At 39.7% G+C, this 9,858-nt stretch overlaps 1 long non-coding RNA gene across 9 annotated transcripts; it reads left to right on the forward strand.

Moving 5' to 3' along the window:
* Positions 1–431: 431 nt before the first annotated feature.
* Positions 432–8,479, forward strand: LOC125545879 (uncharacterized). Of its 9 annotated transcripts, none has more exons than XR_015598905.1 (10): positions 432–1,210; positions 1,492–1,601; positions 2,420–2,529; positions 3,016–3,116; positions 3,269–3,402; positions 4,411–4,461; positions 4,761–4,928; positions 5,656–5,764; positions 6,094–6,200; positions 7,752–8,479. It is a non-coding gene; the product is annotated as an uncharacterized LOC125545879 (long non-coding RNA). The 9 variants fall into 9 exon arrangements; XR_015598908.1 differs by having other exon boundaries at positions 4,874–4,928; XR_015598902.1 differs by lacking the exon at positions 4,761–4,928.
* The last annotated feature ends 1,379 nt before the right edge of the window (positions 8,480–9,858 follow it).

Genomic DNA, 9,858 nt, shown 5'->3' on the forward strand with positions numbered 1-9,858 from the left:
TTTTACATTATAATGAGTTGTTAAATCATTAGGTGAATGTACCGCGGATTAGTTTGACTGGATTCATGAACAAAATTAGGTGATCAAGTATATATAATATGGATATGACATATACTTGATGACTTAGCTAGAATCCATCGAGTTGAAACTAATCTGCGGTTTCTTTCATGCCATGAACCGGTACTAAAGGTCTTCATGGGCCCCAGCCTGACCACAGTCGCACTGGCCTCATTAGTACCGGTTCGTGGCATGAACCGGTGCTAAAGGTTGCCCATGAATCGGTACTAATGATGGCCGACCGCTTAACCGTCGGAACCGACATTAATAGTCACATTAATGCCGGCTCAAATTCAAACCCGCACTAATATGCTTCACATTTGACCTTTTTCTACTAGTGGTATAAAACGCATCATGTCAAAACCTAGCCGCCACCTACCGCACACGCGCACCCCGCTCCTCTCTCCTTTGCGCCGCTGCCGCCCGTCATCCTCCCCCGCATCACGCGCGCACGCGCCCCGCTCCATCCTCTCCTCCGCGCCGCTGCCGCCTGTCCTCCTCCTCTCCTCTGCGTCGTCGCCGTTGTCCATCGCCACCGCGCCCTCCTCCTCCTTCCACCTCCTAGCCCGCGCCCAATCTCCGCAGCCCTTCTTCCCTCCCTGCGCCCGAAACCCTAGCCCCCAACCATGGTGCCCGAATCTGCAGGAGGTGTAGCAGAGAGGTCCCAGTGACCACGGCGGCGCATTCGCGGCCGGTCCACCTCGGCCTGCTTCTCCACCACCACGCACCTGCCCCGCGTGCGCTCCTTCTCTCCCGGGAGTGGGCCGCAGCCATGGAGAGTGGCCAGAGGATCAAGGACGGCCAACCCCTACCTCCTCTCCAGCACGCTCGTCTTTGCCATCTCTGCCGAAAAAGGAGACGGGAGCAAGATGAGAAGACGAAGGAGAAGCCCTGCCATCTCTGCCCCGTCCACTGCGTTGAGCGCGGCGACCGTCTGGGCTCTGCTTATGCACCCCCAAACTATTCACCTCCACGCCCCTTCCAATCTCCCCATCCCTTTCTTGCAAGTATCCACACTCTCTCTTCCTCCTGATTAACCTGCCCCTCATTCATGCCCTCCTCTTATTTGATTTAACCACAAGAATTTCTTATCTTTGTTTGTGCAGATCCTTTTTGTGTATGCCTACAAGTTGTTCGATAAAAATCCAAGCAGGTTGTAGGAGATGGTTAATTCCATTTTATGCCCTTTTGTGTACTCAACGGTTCTTTTTTTTTTCTAACATTTAGCATGCAGTCAACATAACTTACCTGTACAATGTATTACCTGGTCATGAAACTTGCCTACTCAAGATATGAGTAAATTGAGTAAATTCCCCAGAAAATATAGTTATGCTTGATTTAATATGGTTTGCTGTCACGCACAAGTGCACATTTAGTGAACTGCAAGCTTAAATCATGACAATGTTCTATGCTGAGCAAATCCACCCTTTGCAGGTATGCTTAGTAACGTCAAAGAGATGCCGCCCATTACAAATTATGATATTCATCATTACACATTAGCACCACCATGGATAGCCAAGATCCTTCCCAGCCATGATAATCAGGTATCTTAAAAGGTGCAACACATTTGATTTTGGGTTGATTCTGGTTCTTGTATTGAAGGCTTGATGTCTGTGAGTATTTACTTAAGAGGAAACTTGCATATGCTGGAGAAGGCATTCATGGTAGAGGGAAAGGTTATTGTTGATCCTTTTTGTAAGATTTCCCCACTTCGCTTTTTTAACTGTGCATGATTCCTTATGGAGATTCACAAAAGGTGGCTACCTCAGTAAATGAATATACTTTGGGAAGATTCACAAAAGATTAGGGTTTATATGCATGTTGTTATCCATGACCTGTGATGGTTTAGATTGGAGCCTAACTGAATTAGTTGAATGTAGACTTTCTGATATGGATAAGCATATACAAATAAGGATCAACATTTGATTGGGTGCTACAGAAAAAAAATGGTTCCAAGAAATTTGTGAAGATGTGATGAAAGCTACAGATTTAGAGAATGAGTTTGCACTATTGCTTCTAATAAATGGTATGAAAGATTTAGAAAAACAACCTACACTATTACTCCCTCCGTGCCATAATTATATAAGATGTTACTACATCCAATATATGAGTACACTAGATGTAATAACATTCTATATTATGGGACAAAGGGAGTGCCTTATAGGAAACTGTATGGTGAACACCCAGTTTATTACATGGTTTATGTATGTGCTTTATCCTTATTGTAGTTTCAGTCATAGGTCACACATGCACTATTTCTAATAAAGGGCCATGTTTCTATATGGTGTTTATTGCTATGATGTTTAGTATCGGTGGTACCTTAGATTGTTGACTATATTTGTTTTGTACTCTGTTCTTCCAGAGTGAACTTTGCTGTCATTTTCGTCTATCCATCCAGAGGAAGTAGATGATTGATAGAGATTCGGAGGAAGCAATTAATAAATGAAGATCTCGAGGCTCCTATTTCTCCAGGTACTTCCTTTACTTGCAGTTTCCTTTTAATTACGAGCTACCTCTGCCAGTATAGTCATTTATTTATTTCATTGCCAGTCTCTGTTGATTGAAATGTAACCATGCATGGGCAGCTTAAATGGCAGCAGTTCTTAATTAGTTAGAAAAAGACAACCAGATTAATCTTGCTTCAGATTATGTTTGTGCTGCTATTGCCCATCATCGGTTGTGTTGTTACTGCTGTTTAAACATACCTGGAACAGGTAACAAGCGGCAAGCCGCTCTTCAACATTGTCGATAACAGCCAGAGAGCGTCTGAATATGAGCGTTGTCGATAACAAGATAGCTAACTATCTATAGTAAAATTCAGCTACACGTGTTTAGTTGGTCCATTGCTTCTAAAATTTATGCACCCTGAAACTTGATTTGCATACTCAGAATATAGTCAGAAATGACAAGGAATTTAGCTACAGAATTGACAAGGAATGCTCTTTTTTCTCTCTTTAGATTCATTGCTAGCCCCACAAAGGAAGAGGATGCCAGGACGAGGACTGTAATCAATCCCCACCTTACTGTCCCAACGACAGTGTCAATGACTCCGAGCCTAGGTGAGCAGCGGCCAGACCAGTACTTCCCCACCTGCGTTGCTTTCCCTGTTATTACTGAGTTTGTGTCGTTGTTGTGCTCCTTCTCTCCCTTCTCCCAGGTGCTCAACGTACCCATCTTGCTGATCTAATGTGTATCTATCAATTTGATGCAGCATTGTCGTCTTATTTTCATGACGGCGTGGTGTCTCGACGCGTGATGGATTCACTCACACGGAGGAAGCTTTTCTCCGCTACTCCGGTGACAAGCGCACAAGCTTTTGGGTCCATGGCGCCACCGGTAAACAAGGTATGTCCTGTTCCGTTGATTGATCAGTTCATCTTGCTTTTAAAATTCTTACACTATGATTTGCTCAAATTCTATCAAAGACAACGGTGGAAATTGAATTTATTTATTTGAAATGCATGCCATTTCTCCCTGATCATTAGTTCATGTATCTTGATAATGTAAACCTGGTGTCGTTTAATCTTTTCCATAAACCAGTCATTTGGGAGTTTATTGCAAGCTATACCATCTTGATGCGGAATTGCAGATTGTGTTCTTGCTATAATTTCTTACGACTGGTGCTGCCTAATGTGGTTTGCATGTACAGATCTTGGTGATCATGAGTATTAGTAGCTATATATATATATATATATATATATATATATATATATATATATATCCATGTTCTTTGTTCTCATATTAGTTCACAGATAGGTTCTCGACATGGGTAATTACTCTCTAAAACAACAATTTAGTGGTGTGCTAAGCCACTATTTCTATATAATGATTATCAAGAAAATTTGCTCTAGCACGTATGCTTTGCAGCCAAGTCTGGCGAACAAAGTAATTAAGATGAAGCATTTTCCTGATTTTCTTAACCTGGAGCTTTTACCATCTCTTCATCGCATCAACTTTTACTGTAGCATCCAGTCAAATCTTTGTTTCTATGTATTTTTAACTCTATTAAAAACTAAAAAAATTGAAGCACTGGCAAGCCTTTTGTTAAATCTTATATGATCCATAGTAGGATATCTAAATTCAGTTATGCTTTAATCTTAATATCTTGAGAAGGAAATTTATTTACCTTGGTTTGTTATCTTGTGTTATGCGCTACTAAATGATATGATCCTATCTAAGATGAGAATATGCATTAGGAATGGGGCAATTTATTGTCAAAGAAAGTCATGTAGTACCTTGCTGTGATTATTAGCCTATTGTGATACTCAAAACCTAACAATAAAAATGTTTTATGACTGAAAGTTTGACATGATCTCAAGTATGATTTGCTAATGTTGGTTACATGATCTCCAGCCTGACAACAAAAGAAAGGGATGTTGCCCCGTTATCGTCGTCATCCTCACGGTTAGTTACATGATCTCAAGTCTCTCTCTCCAATTTGCTAATGGTAGTCCTATGTATGACTTGGTAGACGAGATGTGGGTTCCAATAGCCTCTCAAGATTATAAGTAGATTTCATATATTTGAACAATGGACTGGGATTATGTTTCATATATGCATATGCGTTTATTGTATCATTTAGTTCCGCTGCCACAATGCCAAAGTTTTACTACTCCCTCCGGTCTGAATTAATTGACGTGATTTGCCGATAATGGTTTGAAGTGTCAGACTCGCTGATATATGTTATTTCATAATATGCATAGGGTTTTTCTCTATCCACTTAGACGGATTATCACCCTTTTCATGGAAGGATATATAAGTTTAGATCTGAATATATTGTTAAGGCATTCTCAGTATCGAATATATGATGGTACAGATTCCAGAGTCATCATTATAAACAACAAGGGTTTATGCCTTTCCAAATTAATTATGTAAGTTATCTTTGAGCCTTCTCCCGTTCACAAACTTTAAATAGTCTTGCCGGTATGTAGGGTTATAATATATGTTTATACATTTTATTCATTTTAGTGCATTAAGATTGTGATCTCCTTACTATCATACTATTTGCTTAAAACAAAGACCGACAAACCTGCTCCCACCGTATGCACTCCCGTGTCGTTTACTCTTCATTGGATATCTATGGGCAAGTGTAGAAAAATGAGAATCTGGTTCTTAAACTAAAATTTGGATAAACATGGAAAGTGGAAGTTTTATTGCTGATTTTTCATATAGTTTCAGCCATGACAAACTGTGTCGGTCCTAATATTTTCCTTTCATTTAATTTGGCTTATAAAGATCTCCAATGGACAATGATGATAGTCGTTTAATTGTACTGCTTGCCCTGATTATGGTTGCTGCATTGCATACGGTTGCTTCCCATATATTACTTTTGTCTAACTGTAAGTTCAGAAATTGTTGCTTTGTAATGATAATACTCTTATTGATCCCAACCTTATTGCTTTGGATGCTGAAATATTTGAGTGCAAGTTCAGACATTTGCCCGTCAGGAGGTAATTTGAGGCTAAAAGTAATAAGAATAAAGAACATATGAAACCAGTGGATATTGCTGACAAAATCTTATTATGGTTTCAGTGTGAGAGCAAGTTGCATGTTGTATGAACTAAGGGCAAATTTGTGTTGTTTCCCTGGATATTGCAGGAATGGGTGAACCAAGGGAAATAACGCCGGTGTTCTAAGATATTTTGAGATTAGCCTTGATAGTTGGATGCCATGTACCCGTGAGGCGGTCGCTCATGTAAACTCCAAGGTAGTTACGGCAGATTGAAGAATTCATGTCTCTGAAGCATGGTATTTGAGTTAATTTCAAGCCCCTTCTCTCGTTGTAACTGGTGGTTTGCCATCCCAGATAAACCCATGTTGTCTAATCATCGTGCAGTGGCAGCAACTAATTAAATCAGCCTATTGTCCCCTGCATAAAATAGTCTTTCTTAAATAGTTAGCCCGGGTTAATAATTTTTAGTGCAACTATACTGTACCGTCTCTATACTTTGTTTGCTTCCTTAGTTGTTATCTTTTGACATCTAACCTGCTTTATGGCTGCTAATCATGGTCCTGCTTATGTACATATTTGTGTAGGTTCAGTTTTTGTCAACATCGGCTTCTTTGATAACTTAGTCTTCAAAATTCGAGAAGTGTGGGTGTGTGACCATACTGGTCCTCCTATGCAAAATGGATTTACCATTGTAAGTGATAATGTTTGTTCCACTCCGGTTTTTGATGATCTGAAGCATTCACTAATTTTGCATCTAGCCTCGACCTCTCTATATTGATAAAGTATAAAACCACTCTGGAATTAAGATCTGTTCGACATCATCCAGTCATTCTTTGGTGGTGGTGGTAGCCCCTTCGGAGGTAAACCGTATCCGAACCAACTGAATGACTGCCTGCCGTTGTGGTATTCCTTCACATGTGATTTTGTCCATTGAAATACTATCAGAAGCACCTTCATTTGCAAGTTGTTTAGATAGATTTTTCCGCCAGGAAAGAAAACTTCTTATTTCGCTTTCGTCTCAGCATTGTGGTGTCTAATACACACACACACACACACACACACACACACACACCTTTGCCTGAACTCTGATGCGGCAGTATGAACTTTTTCTTCATGCTAAGTAGGTGGGTGAGGGTTAGGTTCGGCAAGACTGTTGTGTGTTGCTGCTTGTGCAGGTGGTGTTTTAAGTTTGTAAGGGCTGTTGCCTGGATTTGGCTCGTCGTTTCTGTCTGCTTCATAAATAAAATGGAGCGGGGGGTAACCCCTTTCTTTATAAAAATAAAATCCTTTGCCATGTTCGCTGCTCTTTGGCATGTAAAGCCGCTATTTAAATAATGTATGTAGGAACTTCACAAAAGGACATTAAGTTGCATATTATTCACTATTCTATCATATGTGAATTCGAAGAATAATATGTATTTTCCCCTACCACCTCATGCCAATGCCCATTTTACATTCAGTACAGATCACTTCCATTGAATTTCCTCTCTTTTGCTCATTTCAGTGTCCATTTTTCTAATATGTAATTTGGTGGTGTTCTATTTAGAGTGTCAGTTACGGGCCTGTCTTGCAGTTTCTGCATCCTTGTTGCTTCTATTTTAATACCGGTGCAAGGTGGCATCTATATCGGGTTGTCCGCAATCTGAACTTTTACAGTGGCACTCTTTTACTTTGCAAGCGAAATGCTTGAGAAATATAAATCTTGAAAATCTACTGGTAAAGAAGGTGCCGATCATCCTGTTATGGAATTGCTTTATAAGACCAATAATCTTTCGTGATTTTTTTCTCTCTAATAGTGTGTCGTGCCCAAGTATATTCATATTGCCCTAAGAGGCTTTCTTTTCTTCATTTTCTATAGGGATGTAGCGAGAATGGATAGTAAGAATGATGCATTTCCAGTTTTTTTTTTATCTTTGGTGTCTATGTTGTTGTTTTTAGATGTTTAAGATAGTGGGATCAGGCATGCCTTTTACAGTTTTTCAGTTAACAAATTATGTTCAGCTCAATCAGTTTTTGATTACTGTGATGTTAGTGTTCTTTCTTAGCACCTTCACTTTATTTTTTCAATTAAGTTCATTGTTCCGTACTTACTGCTATACTTTGTTCAAAAATCCATTGTTCATTGTTGTTTATTAAATTAGCCATGTCCATCTGTTATTCCTAGGATTTCCTTAAATAACTATAATAGATGGAACATGAGAACATGTCCATTTCACAGAGAATTAATCTTGCTTCCTTACAGAGCTTCTGAACATGATGATCATGTGGACTAAGCTTGCATGTGGGTGCGCCAAGGAGCATGTCCAACCTATGAAGGGATAACAATAATTGGTCAGACTTTGTGAAGACATCATGGATTGGAGAACGTCAGATATGTGTCCTTGCGTTCAAGGCTAAAAGGGGCAAACTGTTGCTTGCTATCTACCTGCTTTGACAAGGTTGGTTACTAGGTCGTCATCATACATGCAAATGTTCCCGTTGACAAGGTTGGTTACTAGGTTCTTTGTGAGTGTTTGGTTGGACTTATGTCGCACCGCTGATCTGGCTCGCTTTGGTTATCTAACAAACCAACTATTGTATCTACTTGGCGCCAATTCATCGGCTTGGCTTACTTTTGGAACATAGTTCATATTTCCCCATTTGTTGTGAACTTCCAGATCTAATGGTGCCATGCTTTTGGTATATTTGATCGCCTTATCCTTCCACAGTGCCTGGATAACTCTTCTGGCTCGCTTTGGTTATCTAACAAACCAACTATTGTATCTACTTGGCCCCGATTCATCGGCTTGGCTTACTTTTGGAACATAGTGCATATTTCCCCATTTGTTGTGAACTTCCAGATCTAATGGTGCCATGCTTTTGGTATATTTGATCGCCTTATCCTTCCACAGTGCCTGGATAACTCTTTTGTACTGGACAAACTTGTACCAAGGACTGATCCATTTTGAGCAATCGCTCTAAATTTCCTTCGCAATGGTTAATACGTTGTTTATGCGCTTGGAAAATAAGTCAGTTTCTTTGTTAAGACAAGACTAAGTGGGGTGCGTTAGGTCGTGCATCCTATCTTTTTGGGTCAGTTCATAGATAATGATTTGGTGTATGGCACAGTACCGAACCAACATCATGCTTTTTTTTTTGTATTTGCAATGCTCTAATGATTTTATTATCATATTGGATATGACTGTAGCCTGTAGGCCCTCCACGTGCCTGGTCCACCTTTAGTTCCGGTTGGTAACACCAACCGGTACTAAAGGAAATTTTCTGATTTTTTTTTGAAATTTTTTTATTTTTAAATTTCTGAATTATTTTAACCTCTAATCTCTAATCACCCCCTGCTCAATTTAATCTCTAATCAACTCCTCATCATTCCAAATCATCTAACTTCCCGGATGGTCACCCATCCTCCCACTCCCTCAGCCTGAGCACGCTTAACTTCCGGGTTCTATTCTCCCTCGTTTTCAAGTCAGCACTCGTTGTTTTCCTGACAATAGTAAGATGTCAATCCTATTAAACCCTCAGGAGTTTAGCTTGAGCATCAAGTCATACATTTCACTGTTTGAGTTTGAAACTATTGTTCTAAAAAACAATAATTTTTTAGTAACACTAATATTTTTTGAATAAGTAGTTTGACCATTGTTTGACCACAGTTTGACCAGATTTGACCAAAATTCAAAAAAACTGAAATAATTATTTAATAACACTAATATTCTTGAATAATTATTTAGTAACACTAATACTTCTTGAATAAGTAGTTTGACCATAGTTTGATCAGATTTAATAAAAATTTAAAAAAACTGAAATTTGAGCATAACTTTTTTTTCTTTTTGGAATTTGAGGATTCTACAAATTTGCAAACAGGCCATAGGCCGCCTCCATCGGATGTAACTTTTCGAGTAGTTGATTTTTCATATAAAAACTTTTTAATCCGAGTTCATATGCAAAAGTTATGCCCATTTTACAAATTCCAGAGAGATTTTGTAAATAAAGTCGAAATTCATATTTGTAAATTTTCCCAACAACTAGACCACATATCACATGGGAAACTTATTTTATTTTATTTTTTTTGACATTTTCATCATTTTCTTTTGTTTTTTCTAAAACTGAAAAGGCGGTCCGGGGGGGGGGGAGGAGTTTGAAAATGCGACCTTTAGTACCGGTTTGTGCCATGAACCGGTACTAATGCCTCAAAGCCCATTAGTCCCGGTTGGTGGCACCAACCGGGACCAATGGGCATCGCACCCTTTAGTCCCGGTTCGTGGCACGAACCACGAACCAGGACTAAAGGGTCCAGGTGAACCGGGACTAATGCCTTAGTCGCACGAACCGGGATAAATGCACCCATTGGTCCC

The sequence above is a fragment of the Triticum urartu genome, chromosome 3A (assembly GCF_056163025.1).
Source record: "Triticum urartu cultivar PI428250 chromosome 3A, HENAU_Tu73, whole genome shotgun sequence".
Lineage (NCBI taxonomy): Eukaryota > Viridiplantae > Streptophyta > Magnoliopsida > Poales > Poaceae > Triticum > Triticum urartu.